General features: G+C 48.7%; 13 non-coding genes and 1 pseudogene across 13 annotated transcripts; all 14 read left to right on the forward strand.

The window, feature by feature from the left end:
• Nucleotides 1-55: 55 nt before the first annotated feature.
• Nucleotides 56-219, forward strand: LOC139625862 (U1 spliceosomal RNA). Its single transcript, XR_011692023.1, has one exon. It is a non-coding gene; the product is annotated as a U1 spliceosomal RNA (small nuclear RNA).
• A 658-nt stretch (nucleotides 220-877) lies between these two features.
• On the forward strand, nucleotides 878-1,041 carry LOC139626675 (U1 spliceosomal RNA). The gene has a single exon (XR_011692377.1). It is a non-coding gene; the product is annotated as a U1 spliceosomal RNA (small nuclear RNA).
• Nucleotides 1,042-1,699: 658 nt separating this feature from the next.
• On the forward strand, nucleotides 1,700-1,863 carry LOC139625924 (U1 spliceosomal RNA). Its single transcript, XR_011692045.1, has one exon. It is a non-coding gene; the product is annotated as a U1 spliceosomal RNA (small nuclear RNA).
• A 658-nt stretch (nucleotides 1,864-2,521) lies between these two features.
• Nucleotides 2,522-2,685, forward strand: LOC139626509 (U1 spliceosomal RNA). The gene has a single exon (XR_011692322.1). It is a non-coding gene; the product is annotated as a U1 spliceosomal RNA (small nuclear RNA).
• Nucleotides 2,686-3,343: 658 nt separating this feature from the next.
• On the forward strand, nucleotides 3,344-3,507 carry LOC139625981 (U1 spliceosomal RNA). The gene has a single exon (XR_011692060.1). It is a non-coding gene; the product is annotated as a U1 spliceosomal RNA (small nuclear RNA).
• A 658-nt stretch (nucleotides 3,508-4,165) lies between these two features.
• Nucleotides 4,166-4,329, forward strand: LOC139626030 (U1 spliceosomal RNA). The gene has a single exon (XR_011692083.1). It is a non-coding gene; the product is annotated as a U1 spliceosomal RNA (small nuclear RNA).
• A 658-nt stretch (nucleotides 4,330-4,987) lies between these two features.
• On the forward strand, nucleotides 4,988-5,151 carry LOC139626663 (U1 spliceosomal RNA). The gene has a single exon (XR_011692374.1). It is a non-coding gene; the product is annotated as a U1 spliceosomal RNA (small nuclear RNA).
• Nucleotides 5,152-5,809: 658 nt separating this feature from the next.
• Nucleotides 5,810-5,973, forward strand: LOC139626680 (U1 spliceosomal RNA). Its single transcript, XR_011692378.1, has one exon. It is a non-coding gene; the product is annotated as a U1 spliceosomal RNA (small nuclear RNA).
• A 658-nt stretch (nucleotides 5,974-6,631) lies between these two features.
• LOC139626081 (U1 spliceosomal RNA) lies at nucleotides 6,632-6,795 on the forward strand. The gene has a single exon (XR_011692102.1). It is a non-coding gene; the product is annotated as a U1 spliceosomal RNA (small nuclear RNA).
• Nucleotides 6,796-7,453: 658 nt separating this feature from the next.
• LOC139626128 (U1 spliceosomal RNA) lies at nucleotides 7,454-7,617 on the forward strand. The gene has a single exon (XR_011692120.1). It is a non-coding gene; the product is annotated as a U1 spliceosomal RNA (small nuclear RNA).
• Nucleotides 7,618-8,275: 658 nt separating this feature from the next.
• On the forward strand, nucleotides 8,276-8,439 carry LOC139626181 (U1 spliceosomal RNA). The gene has a single exon (XR_011692138.1). It is a non-coding gene; the product is annotated as a U1 spliceosomal RNA (small nuclear RNA).
• A 6,048-nt stretch (nucleotides 8,440-14,487) lies between these two features.
• LOC139626777 (U1 spliceosomal RNA) lies at nucleotides 14,488-14,638 on the forward strand (annotated as a pseudogene).
• A 658-nt stretch (nucleotides 14,639-15,296) lies between these two features.
• LOC139626237 (U1 spliceosomal RNA) lies at nucleotides 15,297-15,460 on the forward strand. Its single transcript, XR_011692162.1, has one exon. It is a non-coding gene; the product is annotated as a U1 spliceosomal RNA (small nuclear RNA).
• Nucleotides 15,461-16,118: 658 nt separating this feature from the next.
• On the forward strand, nucleotides 16,119-16,282 carry LOC139626299 (U1 spliceosomal RNA). Its single transcript, XR_011692195.1, has one exon. It is a non-coding gene; the product is annotated as a U1 spliceosomal RNA (small nuclear RNA).
• The last annotated feature ends 95 nt before the right edge of the window (nucleotides 16,283-16,377 follow it).

Consider the following 16,377-nt stretch of genomic DNA (forward strand, 5'->3'; position numbering starts at 1 on the left):
TCACCCAGGGCGCCGTGCCTGGGAATGAGCCCCCTGTCTCTGACACTTCCAACTCATACTTACCTGGCAGGGGAGATACCATGATCAAGAAGGTGGTTCACCCAGGGCGAGGCTCAGCCATTGCACTCCGGTTGTGCTGACCCCTGCGAATTCCCCAAATGTGGGAATCTCGACTGCATAATTTCTGGTAGTGGGGGACTGCGTTCGCGCTCTCCCCTGATTATTATGTTGAAGGAAAACCACAGCCTTTCAAGATGGCCACATGCTGCGCGTTGTGCTGGTTTCCAGCTGAAGGTGACGTGGGATTGTCTTGACTTTGAGCTCGGAGGTTACTTTTGCAGTTTGTCCAGAACGTGGCAGCGTTTCCCGTACGCTGTGAAGCTGTGCGTTCACTGAAGACGCTCCCCCGTGATACTGATGATGGAAGTGGGCGTGGCCTTTTGAGATAATGGAAAAACTGCGTGCTCTACTCTGTGATTTCGTGCTGTCTTTCTGGGAAAAGCGTGCGCTAGACATTCTCCTATTGCTATTGGCATCGGTGTCGGGCTTTGGTGCGGTCGCTGCTGTCCCACGGACAAAACAGCGCGCTGCGTGGCTTTTTCAGCTTGCCGAGTAGCTTTACATGCAATCTTACCGCATACCACACTGCAGCAGTGTTTACTTACTTTGTTTTGCCAGAACAAGTGAGCGAGGGAACAAAACAAATGTGTACCACATACCACACTGCAGCAGTGTCTGCAACTTTTCCTGCAACTTGTGCAGCGTCAAAGTTGAGTTGACGCTAAAGGCACTGAACTCTGGGATTATGCGTTTTAAGCACCGTCACCCAGGGCGCCGTGCCTGGGAATGAGCCCCCTGTCTCTGACACTTCCAACTCATACTTACCTGGCAGGGGAGATACCATGATCAAGAAGGTGGTTCACCCAGGGCGAGACTCAGCCATTGCACTCCGGTTGTGCTGACCCCTGCGAATTCCCCAAATGTGGGAATCTCGACTGCATAATTCCTGGTAGTGGGGGACTGCGTTCGCGCTCTCCCCTGATTATTATGTTGAAGGAAAACCACAGCCTTTCAAGATGGCCACATGCTGCGCGTTGTGCTGGTTTCCAGCTGAAGGTGACGTGGGATGGTCTTGACTTTGAGCTCGGAGGTTACTTTTGCAGTTTGTCCAGAACGTGGCAGCGTTTCCCGTACGCTGTGAAGCTGTGCGTTCACTGAAGACGCTCCCCCGTGATACTGATGATGGAAGTGGGCGTGGCCTTTTGAGATGATGGAAAAACTGCGTGCTCTACTCTGTGATTTCGTGCTGTCTTTCTGGGAAAAGCGTGCGCTAGACATTCTCCTATTGCTATTGGCATCGGTGTCGGGCTTTGGTGCGGTCGCTGCTGTCCCACGGACAAAACAGCGCGCTGCGTGGCTTTTTCAGCTTGCCGAGTAGCTTTACATGCAATCTTACCGCATACCACACTGCAGCAGTGTTTACTTACTTTGTTTTGCCAGAACAAGTGAGCGAGGGAACAAAACAAATGTGTACCACATACCACACTGCAGCAGTGTCTGCAACTTTTCCTGCAACTTGTGCAGCGTCAAAGTTGAGTTGACGCTAAAGGCACTGAACTCTGGGATTATGCGTTTTAAGCACCGTCACCCAGGGCGCCGTGCCTGGGAATGAGCCCCCTGTCTCTGACACTTCCAACTCATACTTACCTGGCAGGGGAGATACCATGATCAAGAAGGTGGTTCACCCAGGGCGAGGCTCAGCCATTGCACTCCGGTTGTGCTGACCCCTGCGAATTCCCCAAATGTGGGAATCTCGACTGCATAATTTCTGGTAGTGGGGGACTGCGTTCGCGCTCTCCCCTGATTATTATGTTGAAGGAAAACCACAGCCTTTCAAGATGGCCACATGCTGCGCGTTGTGCTGGTTTCCAGCTGAAGGTGACGTGGGATTGTCTTGACTTTGAGCTCGGAGGTTACTTTTGCAGTTTGTCCAGAACGTGGCAGCGTTTCCCGTACGCTGTGAAGCTGTGCGTTCACTGAAGACGCTCCCCCGTGATACTGATGATGGAAGTGGGCGTGGCCTTTTGAGATGATGGAAAAACTGCGTGCTCTACTCTGTGATTTCGTGCTGTCTTTCTGGGAAAAGCGTGCGCTAGACATTCTCCTATTGCTATTGGCATCGGTGTCGGGCTTTGGTGCGGTCGCTGCTGTCCCACGGACAAAACAGCGCGCTGCGTGGCTTTTTCAGCTTGCCGAGTAGCTTTACATGCAATCTTACCGCATACCACACTGCAGCAGTGTTTACTTACTTTGTTTTGCCAGAACAAGTGAGCGAGGGAACAAAACAAATGTGTACCACATACCACACTGCAGCAGTGTCTGCAACTTTTCCTGCAACTTGTGCAGCGTCAAAGTTGAGTTGACGCTAAAGGCACTGAACTCTGGGATTATGCGTTTTAAGCACCGTCACCCAGGGCGCCGTGCCTGGGAATGAGCCCCCTGTCTCTGACACTTCCAACTCATACTTACCTGGCAGGGGAGATACCATGATCGAGAAGGTGGTTCACCCAGGGCGAGGCTCAGCCATTGCACTCCGGTTGTGCTGACCCCTGCGAATTCCCCAAATGTGGGAATCTCGACTGCATAATTTCTGGTAGTGGGGGACTGCGTTCGCGCTCTCCCCTGATTATTATGTTGAAGGAAAACCACAGCCTTTCAAGATGGCCACATGCTGCGCGTTGTGCTGGTTTCCAGCTGAAGGTGACGTGGGATTGTCTTGACTTTGAGCTCGGAGGTTACTTTTGCAGTTTGTCCAGAACGTGGCAGCGTTTCCCGTACGCTGTGAAGCTGTGCGTTCACTGAAGACGCTCCCCCGTGATACTGATGATGGAAGTGGGCGTGGCCTTTTGAGATAATGGAAAAACTGCATGCTCTACTCTGTGATTTCGTGCTGTCTTTCTGGGAAAAGCGTGCGCTAGACATTCTCCTATTGCTATTGGCATCGGTGTCGGGCTTTGGTGCGGTCGCTGCTGTCCCACGGACAAAACAGCGCGCTGCGTGGCTTTTTCAGCTTGCCGAGTAGCTTTACATGCAATCTTACCGCATACCACACTGCAGCAGTGTTTACTTACTTTGTTTTGCCAGAACAAGTGAGCGAGGGAACAAAACAAATGTGTACCACATACCACACTGCAGCAGTGTCTGCAACTTTTCCTGCAACTTGTGCAGCGTCAAAGTTGAGTTGACGCTAAAGGCACTGAACTCTGGGATTATGCGTTTTAAGCACCGTCACCCAGGGCGCCGTGCCTGGGAATGAGCCCCCTGTCTCTGACACTTCCAACTCATACTTACCTGGCAGGGGAGATACCATGATCAAGAAGGTGGTTCACCCAGGGCGAGGCTCAGCCATTGCACTCCGGTTGTGCTGACCCCTGCGAATTCCCCAAATGTGGGAATCTCGACTGCATAATTTCTGGTAGTGGGGGACTGCGTTCGCGCTCTCCCCTGATTATTATGTTGAAGGAAAACCACAGCCTTTCAAGATGGCCACATGCTGCGCGTTGTGCTGGTTTCCAGCTGAAGGTGACGTGGGATTGTCTTGACTTTGAGCTCGGAGGTTACTTTTGCAGTTTGTCCAGAACGTGGCAGCGTTTCCCGTACGCTGTGAAGCTGTGCGTTCACTGAAGACGCTCCCCCGTGATACTGATGATGGAAGTGGGCGTGGCCTTTTGAGATGATGGAAAAACTGCGTGCTCTACTCTGTGATTTCGTGCTGTCTTTCTGGGAAAAGCGTGCGCTAGACATTCTCCTATTGCTATTGGCATCGGTGTCGGGCTTTGGTGCGGTCACTGCTGTCCCACGGACAAAACAGCGCGCTGCGTGGCTTTTTCAGCTTGCCGAGTAGCTTTACATGCAATCTTACCGCATACCACACTGCAGCAGTGTTTACTTACTTTGTTTTGCCAGAACAAGTGAGCGAGGGAACAAAACAAATGTGTACCACATACCACACTGCAGCAGTGTCTGCAACTTTTCCTGCAACTTGTGCAGCGTCAAAGTTGAGTTGACGCTAAAGGCACTGAACTCTGGGATTATGCGTTTTAAGCACCGTCACCCAGGGCGCCGTGCCTGGGAATGAGCCCCCTGTCTCTGACACTTCCAACTCATACTTACCTGGCAGGGGAGATACCATGATCAAGAAGGTGGTTCACCCAGGGCGAGGCTCAGCCATTGCACTCCGGTTGTGCTGACCCCTGCGAATTCCCCAAATGTGGGAATCTCGACTGCATAATTTCTGGTAGTGGGGGACTGCGTTCGCGCTCTCCCCTGATTATTATGTTGAAGGAAAACCACAGCCTTTCAAGATGGCCACATGCTGCGCGTTGTGCTGGTTTCCAGCTGAAGGTGACGTGGGATTGTCTTGACTTTGAGCTCGGAGGTTACTTTTGCAGTTTGTCCAGAACGTGGCAGCGTTTCCCGTACGCTGTGAAGCTGTGCGTTCACTGAAGACGCTCCCCCGTGATACTGATGATGGAAGTGGGCGTGGCCTTTTGAGATGATGGAAAAACTGCATGCTCTACTCTGTGATTTCGTGCTGTCTTTCTGGGAAAAGCGTGCGCTAGACATTCTCCTATTGCTATTGGCATCGGTGTTGGGCTTTGGTGCGGTCGCTGCTGTCCCACGGACAAAACAGCGCGCTGCGTGGCTTTTTCAGCTTGCCGAGTAGCTTTACATGCAATCTTACCGCATACCACACTGCAGCAGTGTTTACTTACTTTGTTTTGCCAGAACAAGTGAGCGAGGGAACAAAACAAATGTGTACCACATACCACACTGCAGCAGTGTCTGCAACTTTTCCTGCAACTTGTGCAGCGTCAAAGTTGAGTTGACGCTAAAGGCACTGAACTCTGGGATTATGCGTTTTAAGCACCGTCACCCAGGGCGCCGTGCCTGGGAATGAGCCCCCTGTCTCTGACACTTCCAACTCATACTTACCTGGCGGGGGAGATACCATGATCAAGAAGGTGGTTCACCCAGGGCGAGGCTCAGCCATTGCACTCCGGTTGTGCTGACCCCTGCGAATTCCCCAAATGTGGGAATCTCGACTGCATAATTTCTGGTAGTGGGGGACTGCTTTCGCGCTCTCCCCTGATTATTATGTTGAAGGAAAACCACAGCCTTTCAAGATGGCCACATGCTGCGCGTTGTGCTGGTTTCCAGCTGAAGGTGACGTGGGATTGTCTTGACTTTGAGCTCGGAGGTTACTTTTGCAGTTTGTCCAGAACGTGGCAGCGTTTCCCGTACGCTGTGAAGCTGTGCGTTCACTGAAGACGCTCCCCCGTGATACTGATGATGGAAGTGGGCGTGGCCTTTTGAGATAATGGAAAAACTGCGTGCTCTACTCTGTGATTTCGTGCTGTCTTTCTGGGAAAAGCGTGCGCTAGACATTCTCCTATTGCTATTGGCATCGGTGTCGGGCTTTGGTGCGGTCGCTGCTGTCCCACGGACAAAACAGCACGCTGCGTGGCTTTTTCAGCTTGCCGAGTAGCTTTACATGCAATCTTACCGCATACCACACTGCAGCAGTGTTTACTTACTTTGTTTTGCCAGAACAAGTGAGCGAGGGAACAAAACAAATGTGTACCACATACCACACTGCAGCAGTGTCTGCAACTTTTCCTGCAACTTGTGCAGCGTCAAAGTTGAGTTGACGCTAAAGGCACTGAACTCTGGGATTATGCGTTTTAAGCACCGTCACCCAGGGCGCCGTGCCTGGGAATGAGCCCCCTGTCTCTGACACTTCCAACTCATACTTACCTGGCAGGGGAGATACCATGATCAAGAAGGTGGTTCACCCAGGGCGAGACTCAGCCATTGCACTCCGGTTGTGCTGACCCCTGCGAATTCCCCAAATGTGGGAATCTCGACTGCATAATTCCTGGTAGTGGGGGACTGCGTTCGCGCTCTCCCCTGATTATTATGTTGAAGGAAAACCACAGCCTTTCAAGATGGCCACATGCTGCGCGTTGTGCTGGTTTCCAGCTGAAGGTGACGTGGGATGGTCTTGACTTTGAGCTCGGAGGTTACTTTTGCAGTTTGTCCAGAACGTGGCAGCGTTTCCCGTACGCTGTGAAGCTGTGCGTTCACTGAAGACGCTCCCCCGTGATACTGATGATGGAAGTGGGCGTGGCCTTTTGAGATGATGGAAAAACTGCGTGCTCTACTCTGTGATTTCGTGCTGTCTTTCTGGGAAAAGCGTGCGCTAGACATTCTCCTATTGCTATTGGCATCGGTGTCGGGCTTTGGTGCGGTCGCTGCTGTCCCACGGACAAAACAGCGCGCTGCGTGGCTTTTTCAGCTTGCCGAGTAGCTTTACATGCAATCTTACCGCATACCACACTGCAGCAGTGTTTACTTACTTTGTTTTGCCAGAACAAGTGAGCGAGGGAACAAAACAAATGTGTACCACATACCACACTGCAGCAGTGTCTGCAACTTTTCCTGCAACTTGTGCAGCGTCAAAGTTGAGTTGACGCTAAAGGCACTGAACTCTGGGATTATGCGTTTTAAGCACCGTCACCCAGGGCGCCGTGCCTGGGAATGAGCCCCCTGTCTCTGACACTTCCAACTCATACTTACCTGGCAGGGGAGATACCATGATCAAGAAGGTGGTTCACCCAGGGCGAGGCTCAGCCATTGCACTCCGGTTGTGCTGACCCCTGCGAATTCCCCAAATGTGGGAATCTCGACTGCATAATTTCTGGTAGTGGGGGACTGCGTTCGCGCTCTCCCCTGATTATTATGTTGAAGGAAAACCACAGCCTTTCAAGATGGCCACATGCTGCGCGTTGTGCTGGTTTCCAGCTGAAGGTGACGTGGGATTGTCTTGACTTTGAGCTCGGAGGTTACTTTTGCAGTTTGTCCAGAACGTGGCAGCGTTTCCCGTACGCTGTGAAGCTGTGCGTTCACTGAAGACGCTCCCCCGTGATACTGATGATGGAAGTGGGCGTGGCCTTTTGAGATGATGGAAAAACTGCGTGCTCTACTCTGTGATTTCGTGCTGTCTTTCTGGGAAAAGCGTGCGCTAGACATTCTCCTATTGCTATTGGCATCGGTGTCGGGCTTTGGTGCGGTCGCTGCTGTCCCACGGACAAAACAGCGCGCTGCGTGGCTTTTTCAGCTTGCCGAGTAGCTTTACATGCAATCTTACCGCATACCACACTGCAGCAGTGTTTACTTACTTTGTTTTGCCAGAACAAGTGAGCGAGGGAACAAAACAAATGTGTACCACATACCACACTGCAGCAGTGTCTGCAACTTTTCCTGCAACTTGTGCAGCGTCAAAGTTGAGTTGACGCTAAAGGCACTGAACTCTGGGATTATGCGTTTTAAGCACCGTCACCCAGGGCGCCGTGCCTGGGAATGAGCCCCCTGTCTCTGACACTTCCAACTCATACTTACCTGGCAGGGGAGATACCATGATCAAGAAGGTGGTTCACCCAGGGCGAGGCTCAGCCATTGCACTCCGGTTGTGCTGACCCCTGCGAATTCCCCAAATGTGGGAATCTCGACTGCATAATTTCTGGTAGTGGGGGACTGCGTTCGCGCTCTCCCCTGATTATTATGTTGAAGGAAAACCACAGCCTTTCAAGATGGCCACATGCTGCGCGTTGTGCTGGTTTCCAGCTGAAGGTGACGTGGGATTGTCTTGACTTTGAGCTCGGAGGTTACTTTTGCAGTTTGTCCAGAACGTGGCAGCGTTTCCCGTACGCTGTGAAGCTGTGCGTTCACTGAAGACGCTCCCCCGTGATACTGATGATGGAAGTGGGCGTGGCCTTTTGAGATAATGGAAAAACTGCGTGCTCTACTCTGTGATTTCGTGCTGTCTTTCTGGGAAAAGCGTGCGCTAGACATTCTCCTATTGCTATTGGCATCGGTGTCGGGCTTTGGTGCGGTCGCTGCTGTCCCACGGACAAAACAGCGCGCTGCGTGGCTTTTTCAGCTTGCCGAGTAGCTTTACATGCAATCTTACCGCATACCACACTGCAGCAGATTTTACTTACTTTGTTTTGCCAGAACAAGTGAGCGAGGGAACAAAACAAATGTGTACCACATACCACACTGCAGCAGTGTCTGCAACTTTTCCTGCAACTTGTGCAGCGTCAAAGTTGAGTTGACGCTAAAGGCACTGAACTCTGGGATTATGCGTTTTAAGCACCGTCACCCAGGGCGCCGTGCCTGGGAATGAGCCCCCTGTCTCTGACACTTCCAACTCATACTTACCTGGCAGGGGAGATACCATGATCAAGAAGGTGGTTCACCCAGGGCGAGGCTCAGCCATTGCACTCCGGTTGTGCTGACCCCTGCGAATTCCCCAAATGTGGGAATCTCGACTGCATAATTTCTGGTAGTGGGGGACTGCGTTCGCGCTCTCCCCTGATTATTATGTTGAAGGAAAACCACAGCCTTTCAAGATGGCCACATGCTGCGCGTTGTGCTGGTTTCCAGCTGAAGGTGACGTGGGATTGTCTTGACTTTGAGCTCGGAGGTTACTTTTGCAGTTTGTCCAGAACGTGGCAGCGTTTCCCGTACGCTGTGAAGCTGTGCGTTCACTGAAGACGCTCCCCCGTGATACTGATGATGGAAGTGGGCGTGGCCTTTTGAGATAATGGAAAAACTGCATGCTCTACTCTGTGATTTCGTGCTGTCTTTCTGGGAAAAGCGTGCGCTAGACATTCTCCTATTGCTATTGGCATCGGTGTTGGGCTTTGGTGCGGTCGCTGCTGTCCCACGGACAAAACAGCGCGCTGCGTGGCTTTTTCAGCTTGCCGAGTAGCTTTACATGCAATCTTACCGCATACCACACTGCAGCAGTGTTTACTTACTTTGTTTTGCCAGAACAAGTGAGCGAGGGAACAAAACAAATGTGTACCACATACCACACTGCAGCAGTGTCTGCAACTTTTCCTGCAACTTGTGCAGCGTCAAAGTTGAGTTGACGCTAAAGGCACTGAACTCTGGGATTATGCGTTTTAAGCACCGTCACCCAGGGCGCCGTGCCTGGGAATGAGCCCCCTGTCTCTGACACTTCCAACTCATACTTACCTGGCAGGGGAGATACCATGATCAAGAAGGTGGTTCACCCCTTTCCAGTAAGTGATTGTGCTTGTATTGTGGTCGAGCGGTGTATGGGACGCAATACAGTCAGGTGGAGGATCCCTGCTTCAAGCAGGTTTCCAAGTTGTGCAGGTAGTCAGCATGGCTTCAGCACACTCTCAGTCAACCCGAAGGAAAGCTCTCCGTTTTCAACTTCTGGAGGAACTACAGATGGATCGTTTGCAGTTTAGTCGACAGATACTGCAAAAAGAGCTTGGTTGTTCTACCAATCAGCTGGAGTATATCTTTGCTTATCCTGGGAAGAAGGTTTTCGAAGTGATATTTACCACGATGCAACATCTTGAAAGTTGCCTGGACAGTTTTGGTAATAAGAAAAAGTCATCAGCGGTTTTTAGTAAGATTGCCATGACGCCCTTGGCAGAGAGAGACTTAAAAACAGTACATGTTGTTATTTTGTCAGAGAAAGTAAGAAATCAAGATGTCTGGACTTGGATGGCAAGGTATTGTGAAGTGATTCATGCCACTGAAGTAATGGACATTGATGGAATTAAGACAGGAGCCCGACGATTTCAAGTGTGTCTGTTAAGGCAGGATGGTATCTTGCAACATCTTCCAAGTACCATCCAGTTAGGAGCCTTCAGAGGGTCTGTCTTCTACCCTGGTCAGCCCAAGGAATGCAGGAAATGTGGCAGCCTAGGACACCTGGCTGCAGCATGTACAAAGATCATCTGCAAGAACTGTAAATCATCTGACCATATAACAGCACAATGCCATATGCCAGTTAAATGTAACCTTTGCTCCTCAGCCAATCATCGCTTCAGAGACTGTCCACAAGCCTATTCCAATCGGGTGAAATTACCCACAGTCCGAACAATGCCCCCCCCAAGCCAGGAACATACGGGTGAAGAACCAGACAATAATCAAATGCTCATTCCAAATATAAACCCTGTACAGCAGCCTTTGCTCAGAACAATTCAGCAACCAAGGGAGGAGTCTGAATTGGACTTGGAAGGGGGGGTGCAGGATGGGGAGTCGGTCCGGGACTGGAGTGCAGAGTGTTCCGAAGAGGATGAGGAGATGTCTGCCCCTCTTTCTGCTCCTCCTTCGGCACCGGTACCAGCCCTGTGTGGAGCGGACCCTCTCCCGAGGCAGCACTTCGGGAGGAAGATGACATCGATGACACTCCAGGAAACAGGGAGCCTCCTGGATAATATTTTAGCTGGCATCCCTCTCCATCTGGTTCCTGGTAAGGAAGAACTAGCGACAGATCATCTCTTGGGAGGGTTTTTTTCCTCAACCTCAGTCCCGAGTATCGCCACCCACTTGCTATCCAACCCATCTACCTGCCAAGCAGGGAGTAGCCAACAACCGCCATTGATATATGGAAACAACATGGCATCAGCATCAGACCCCAGTCTTCAAACCTTTATCAAACAAGCAAGTGAAGTCTCTCAACCTTCATCAGCTTCCTTGCTTGAGCTCACTGACACCTTCCAGGGACCAGATGTGGTGGGTTCTCCATCTAGAAAACGCCCCAATGAGTCACCCACTTCAGGTGAAGCTTCCCCCTTACCTTCCTCTGGTTACCTCCAGTCTAATTGGCCTGGTTCCTCCCCTATAGCAAACCCTTTTTTAGAGCATGATGATGTTGTTGCCTTTTCCTCTGCTACACAGATTAAAGACATGCCTCAAAAAGATAAAGCTGCTAAACCTAAGAAAAAGAAAAGAAACAAAGAAAAAAAAAACTAATGTTCCACATATGACTGAATTGATCCGCTGACCCCTTTTAAACTACCCTTTAATGGTGATTCTCTCCATAGCATCCCTCAATACAAGAGGATTAAACGACCCTGTTAAATGTATGTCAGCTTTCAATTTTTTGCATTCTGAAGGTAACGACATCTTCCTGCTTCAAGAATGTAATTTATCCTATAAGCAGAGTTACAGGGTCTTTGAGGACAGATGGAGCCATGGCCAATCAGTATGGTCGGGTGATAATAAAAATAGATCTTCAGGGGTTGCAGTATTATTTAGAGGTCAAAATTTCAACATTCAGAGGGTTCAACGGGTAATAGACGGGAGAATTCTGTGTGTGGATGTCACATGGCATCATATTAACATAAGAGTAATTAACGTGTATCTCCCAGTTGACCTTCAAGAAAGGTTAGAGGCATTAAAAGCAGTACAGCCCCTTTTGTTGTGCAGTAATGAAGTTGTTTTGGGAGGTGACTTCAACTGCTTGCTGGACAAAAGAGACAAGCGAACTACCTCTATAGTGAAGTTAGACTCTAGTACGGAAGTCTTAAAAAATATGATAAAAGACTTCAGACTGACAGACACATATCGTGTCAAAAATCCCTGTCTCCCTGGGTACACATGGTCCAACGGCAGAACCCATTCAAGAATAGACTTTCTGCTGGTATCTAGGGGGTTGCAGGTAGCCGAAGCAGCAACTACCCCAGTGTTCTTCTCCGACCATGCCAAAGTTGGATGTTCTCTTTTGTTGAAGGGAAATACTATGAAAGGCAGAGGTTTGTGGAAACTGAATACATCTTTATTGCAGGACGCAAAGGTGGTTAGCAACTTTAAGGTAAAACTCAACCACTGGCTCTCTCTTAAACCTTTATTTAATTCGGTGGGAGAATGGTGGGAAGATGTCAAGATTAGAACAAAAAACTTTTTCATCAACGTGGGTAAAAGAACAGCTAAATTGAGACGTATGAAGTTACAAAAACACCAGGCAAGGCTACAGAGGTACTACACAATGGCTCACGCCGGTTTCAATGTAGCCGAGGATATAGCAAAACTGAAGAGAGAGATGTTATGTCTCTCGGCAGAAGCCAGTCATGGGCTACTAATACGTAGCAGAGTCCACCATATGGAGAATAATGAAAAATGCTCAAGATATTTTTTTAGAAAGTTAGCCAAGCCTAAGAACTTTATAGAAGTATTAAAGGATAAAGAGGGGAATGACAAAAATGAAATACAGGAGATTCTTACCTGTGTACACTCATTTTATTTAGATCTTTACAGAAGGGAGGACTTGGATCAGGTAGCATTAGGAAATCTCTTGTCCAAACTGGAAAATAATGTTGATGATTGTGGAGGAAAACTTGACAGTGCGTTATCTTTGATTGAACTTACTAAAGCGGTTGAAAGTATGCAAAACAGCAAGGCTCCAGGAGCCGATGGGTTGCCAAAAGAATTTTATACCACCTTTTGGACAGAGTTAAAGGCCCCCCTCTTGGAGATGTATAATGAGAGCCTTGCCTTGGGGTCATTACCACCATCCCTAAAGGAGGGCATCATTTCCCTCCTATTTAAAAAAGGAGATAAAAAAGATATTAAGAACTGGCGCCCTCTTACTTTACTTGGTGTGGACCGTAAGATTTTGGCTAAAGCACTTTTTCTACGTATTCAAGAGGTGATAAAGGAGCTGGTTGGAGTAGAGCAGACCTGTGTGGTTCCAGGGCGCTCTATGTGTGATAGCCTTGCCCTAATTAGAGACTCTTACTTATATGCCATAGACTGCAAGATTCCTTTATGTATTGCTGGTTTAGATTTAGAAAAGGCTTTTGATAGAATAAGCCATGAGTATCTAAAGGAAGTATTGTTGAGGTTTGGTTTTGGCCCACAGTTGAAGGCATGGATTAATTTATTGTATACTGATTGCTTTAGTAGGGTCAATATAAATGGCCACTTCACTGAACCTATTAAGATTCATTCAGGGGTTAGACAAGGTTGCCCATTATCGGTTAGCCTATTTGTCTTAGCCATGGAGCCCTTGGCCTGTGCGATTAGGCAGGACACCGATATTCGGGGCCTCCCTGTGCCTGGCAGTAGTGGAAAGGAGGCCAAAATGTCTTTATACATGGATGATTTGACTATCCTTTGTTCCAGCAATAATTCTTTTTTTAAAGCACTCCAGTGGTGTGAGTCATTTTCTCTTGCATCCAGAGCCAGATTGAATAGGACCAAGAGTGAAGTTCTCTACCTTAATTGGCAAGGAACAAAATATGACATGGGTTTGGTGGAAAAAAGAGAAAGGATAAAAATATTGGGAGTTGAAATTGGGAAAGGTATGGAAAACAAAAACTGGGAATTAAGACTCTCAGCTATAAAAGGGAAATTGTTGCAATGGGAAGAGAGAGACTTGACGTTCACTGGAAAGGTACTAGTCATTAAGGCTGAGGTTTTGGCCTCCTTGAACTTTCTGGCAGCCACACTGCCAGCACCCAAAACATTTCTCAATACCTTCAAACGTATCATGTTTCAATTTATTTGGGGCTCGCAGCAGGAATATGTAAAAAGAGACATCATGTATAAACCTCTAGCTAAAGGGGGAAAAGCTGTGCCTGAGGTGAGAGTCAAACTGGATGCCCTGTTTTTAACACCAATTGTGAATGCAGTTCTCAGTGAGAGTAATGCTAGTCTTTGGTTCCATTTTGCTAAGTTCTGGGTGGGTTATACTATGCTCAGAGGGATAGGCAAGAGGGTCTCGTTTTGCCTGCCACATGCTGAAAGTAGACCTGCTGTATATAAGACTGCACTAACCCTATTCAAAAAAATTAAATGTGATAAGTCCATGGTTAAAATTAATAGATCTGAGGTAGAGAGAAGTCTGTCACCGCGGACCTATAGTCTTGTGCCGGTAGGAATTTTGACTGAAAACCAATGCATTCGAGTGTGGAAGAATGTAAACTCTCCTTTTTTGTTCAATGAACATAAAGACTTGGCATGGAAGATAGTCCAAGGTTGTGTCCCTACAAGAGCCTTTTTGAAAAGAAGGCGTTGCACACGCAATGCTAAATGTCCAATAAGAGACTGCATTCAAGATGAAGATGTGGCTCACCGGTTTTGGACATGTTCCATCTCAAAGTCTGTGTGGGAAATTGTTAAACCTTGGTTGTCTGACCTTTTTAGAGCACCTAAAGAAAGTGATGTGATACACGGGAACCTTGGAGAAAATAACAATGGGAATGAAAGATGGTGGGCAGTAATCAACTGTGTCAAAGAGGGAATTTGGAAATGTAGAAACCTGGTTGCCTTTAAAATGTTTTGTATTTCGCCTGACAAAGTGGTAAAGGCTGGAATTACGAGGGTTAAGGATTACATACTTAGGGATAGAGGTAAATACAGCGACCAAGAAATTAAAATGAAGTGGAAAATGGAAAAAAGTCCAATTAATTTGATGGAAGGTTTTTAAGAAAGTGTTGGTGTGGATTAACTAATTGGATGTTATGTTGAATGTAATATGTTTTGAGTGAAGTGTAATTGTGATCCTTGTTGATTGTAAGTGATATTGAATTTGGATGTTTTGTGTAAAGAGACACATAATGACTGTTTACCCCTTGTTTGACTGAAAAATAAAGATTTATAAAAAGTGAAAAAAAAGTGGTTCACCCAGGGCGAGGCTCAGCCATTGCACTCCGGTTGTGCTGACCCCTGCGAATTCCCCAAATGTGGGAATCTCGACTGCATAATTTCTGGTAGTGGGGGACTGCGTTCGCGCTCTCCCCTGATTATTATGTTGAAGGAAAACCACAGCCTTTCAAGATGGCCACATGCTGCGCGTTGTGCTGGTTTCCAGCTGAAGGTGACGTGGGATTGTCTTGACTTTGAGCTCGGAGGTTACTTTTGCAGTTTGTCCAGAACGTGGCAGCGTTTCCCGTACGCTGTGAAGCTGTGCGTTCACTGAAGACGCTCCCCCGTGATACTGATGATGGAAGTGGGCGTGGCCTTTTGAGATAATGGAAAAACTGCATGCTCTACTCTGTGATTTCGTGCTGTCTTTCTGGGAAAAGCGTGCGCTAGACATTCTCCTATTGCTATTGGCATCGGTGTCGGGCTTTGGTGCGGTCGCTGCTGTCCCACGGACAAAACAGCGCGCTGCGTGGCTTTTTCAGCTTGCCGAGTAGCTTTACATGCAATCTTACCGCATACCACACTGCAGCAGTGTTTACTTACTTTGTTTTGCCAGAACAAGTGAGCGAGGGAACAAAACAAATGTGTACCACATACCACACTGCAGCAGTGTCTGCAACTTTTCCTGCAACTTGTGCAGCGTCAAAGTTGAGTTGACGCTAAAGGCACTGAACTCTGGGATTATGCGTTTTAAGCACCGTCACCCAGGGCGCCGTGCCTGGGAATGAGCCCCCTGTCTCTGACACTTCCAACTCATACTTACCTGGCAGGGGAGATACCATGATCAAGAAGGTGGTTCACCCAGGGCGAGGCTCAGCCATTGCACTCCGGTTGTGCTGACCCCTGCGAATTCCCCAAATGTGGGAATCTCGACTGCATAATTTCTGGTAGTGGGGGACTGCGTTCGCGCTCTCCCCTGATTATTATGTTGAAGGAAAACCACAGCCTTTCAAGATGGCCACATGCTGCGCGTTGTGCTGGTTTCCAGCTGAAGGTGACGTGGGATTGTCTTGACTTTGAGCTCGGAGGTTACTTTTGCAGTTTGTCCAGAACGTGGCAGCGTTTCCCGTACGCTGTGAAGCTGTGCGTTCACTGAAGACGCTCCCCCGTGATACTGATGATGGAAGTGGGCGTGGCCTTTTGAGATAATGGAAAAACTGCATGCTCTACTCTGTGATTTCGTGCTGTCTTTCTGGGAAAAGCGTGTGCTAGACATTCTCCTATTGCTATTGGCATCGGTGTCGGGCTTTGGTGCGGTCGCTGCTGTCCCACGGACAAAACAGCGCGCTGCGTGGCTTTTTCAGCTTGCCGAGTAGCTTTACATGCAATCTCACCGCATACCACACTGCAGCAGTGTTTACTTACTTTGTTTTGCCAGAACAAGTGAGCGAGGGAACAAAACAAATGTGTACCACATACCACACTGCAGCAGTGTTTGCAACTTTTCCTGCAACTTGTGCAACGTCAAAGTTGAGTTGACGCTAAAGGCACTGAACTCTGGGATTATGCGTTTTAAGCACCGTCACCCAGGGCGCCGTGCCTGGGAATGAGCCCCCTGTCTCTGACACTTCCAACTCATACTTACCTGGCAGGGGAGATACCATGATCAAGAAGGTGGTTCACCCAGGGCGAGGCTCAGCCATTGCACTCCGGTTGTGCTGACCCCTGCGAATTCCCCAAATGTGGGAATCTCGACTGCATAATTTCTGGTAGTGGGGGACTGCGTTCGCGCTCTCCCCTGATTATTATGTTGAAGGAAAACCACAGCCTTTCAAGATGGCCACATGCTGCGCGTTGTGCTGGTTTCCAGCTGAAGGTGACGTGGGATTGTCTTGA

This window comes from Trachinotus anak, unplaced genomic scaffold (genome assembly GCF_046630095.1).
Source record: "Trachinotus anak isolate AG129_WGS33_773 ecotype Australia unplaced genomic scaffold, CSIRO_AGI_Tana_v1 ptg000001l, whole genome shotgun sequence".
Lineage (NCBI taxonomy): Eukaryota > Metazoa > Chordata > Actinopteri > Carangiformes > Carangidae > Trachinotus > Trachinotus anak.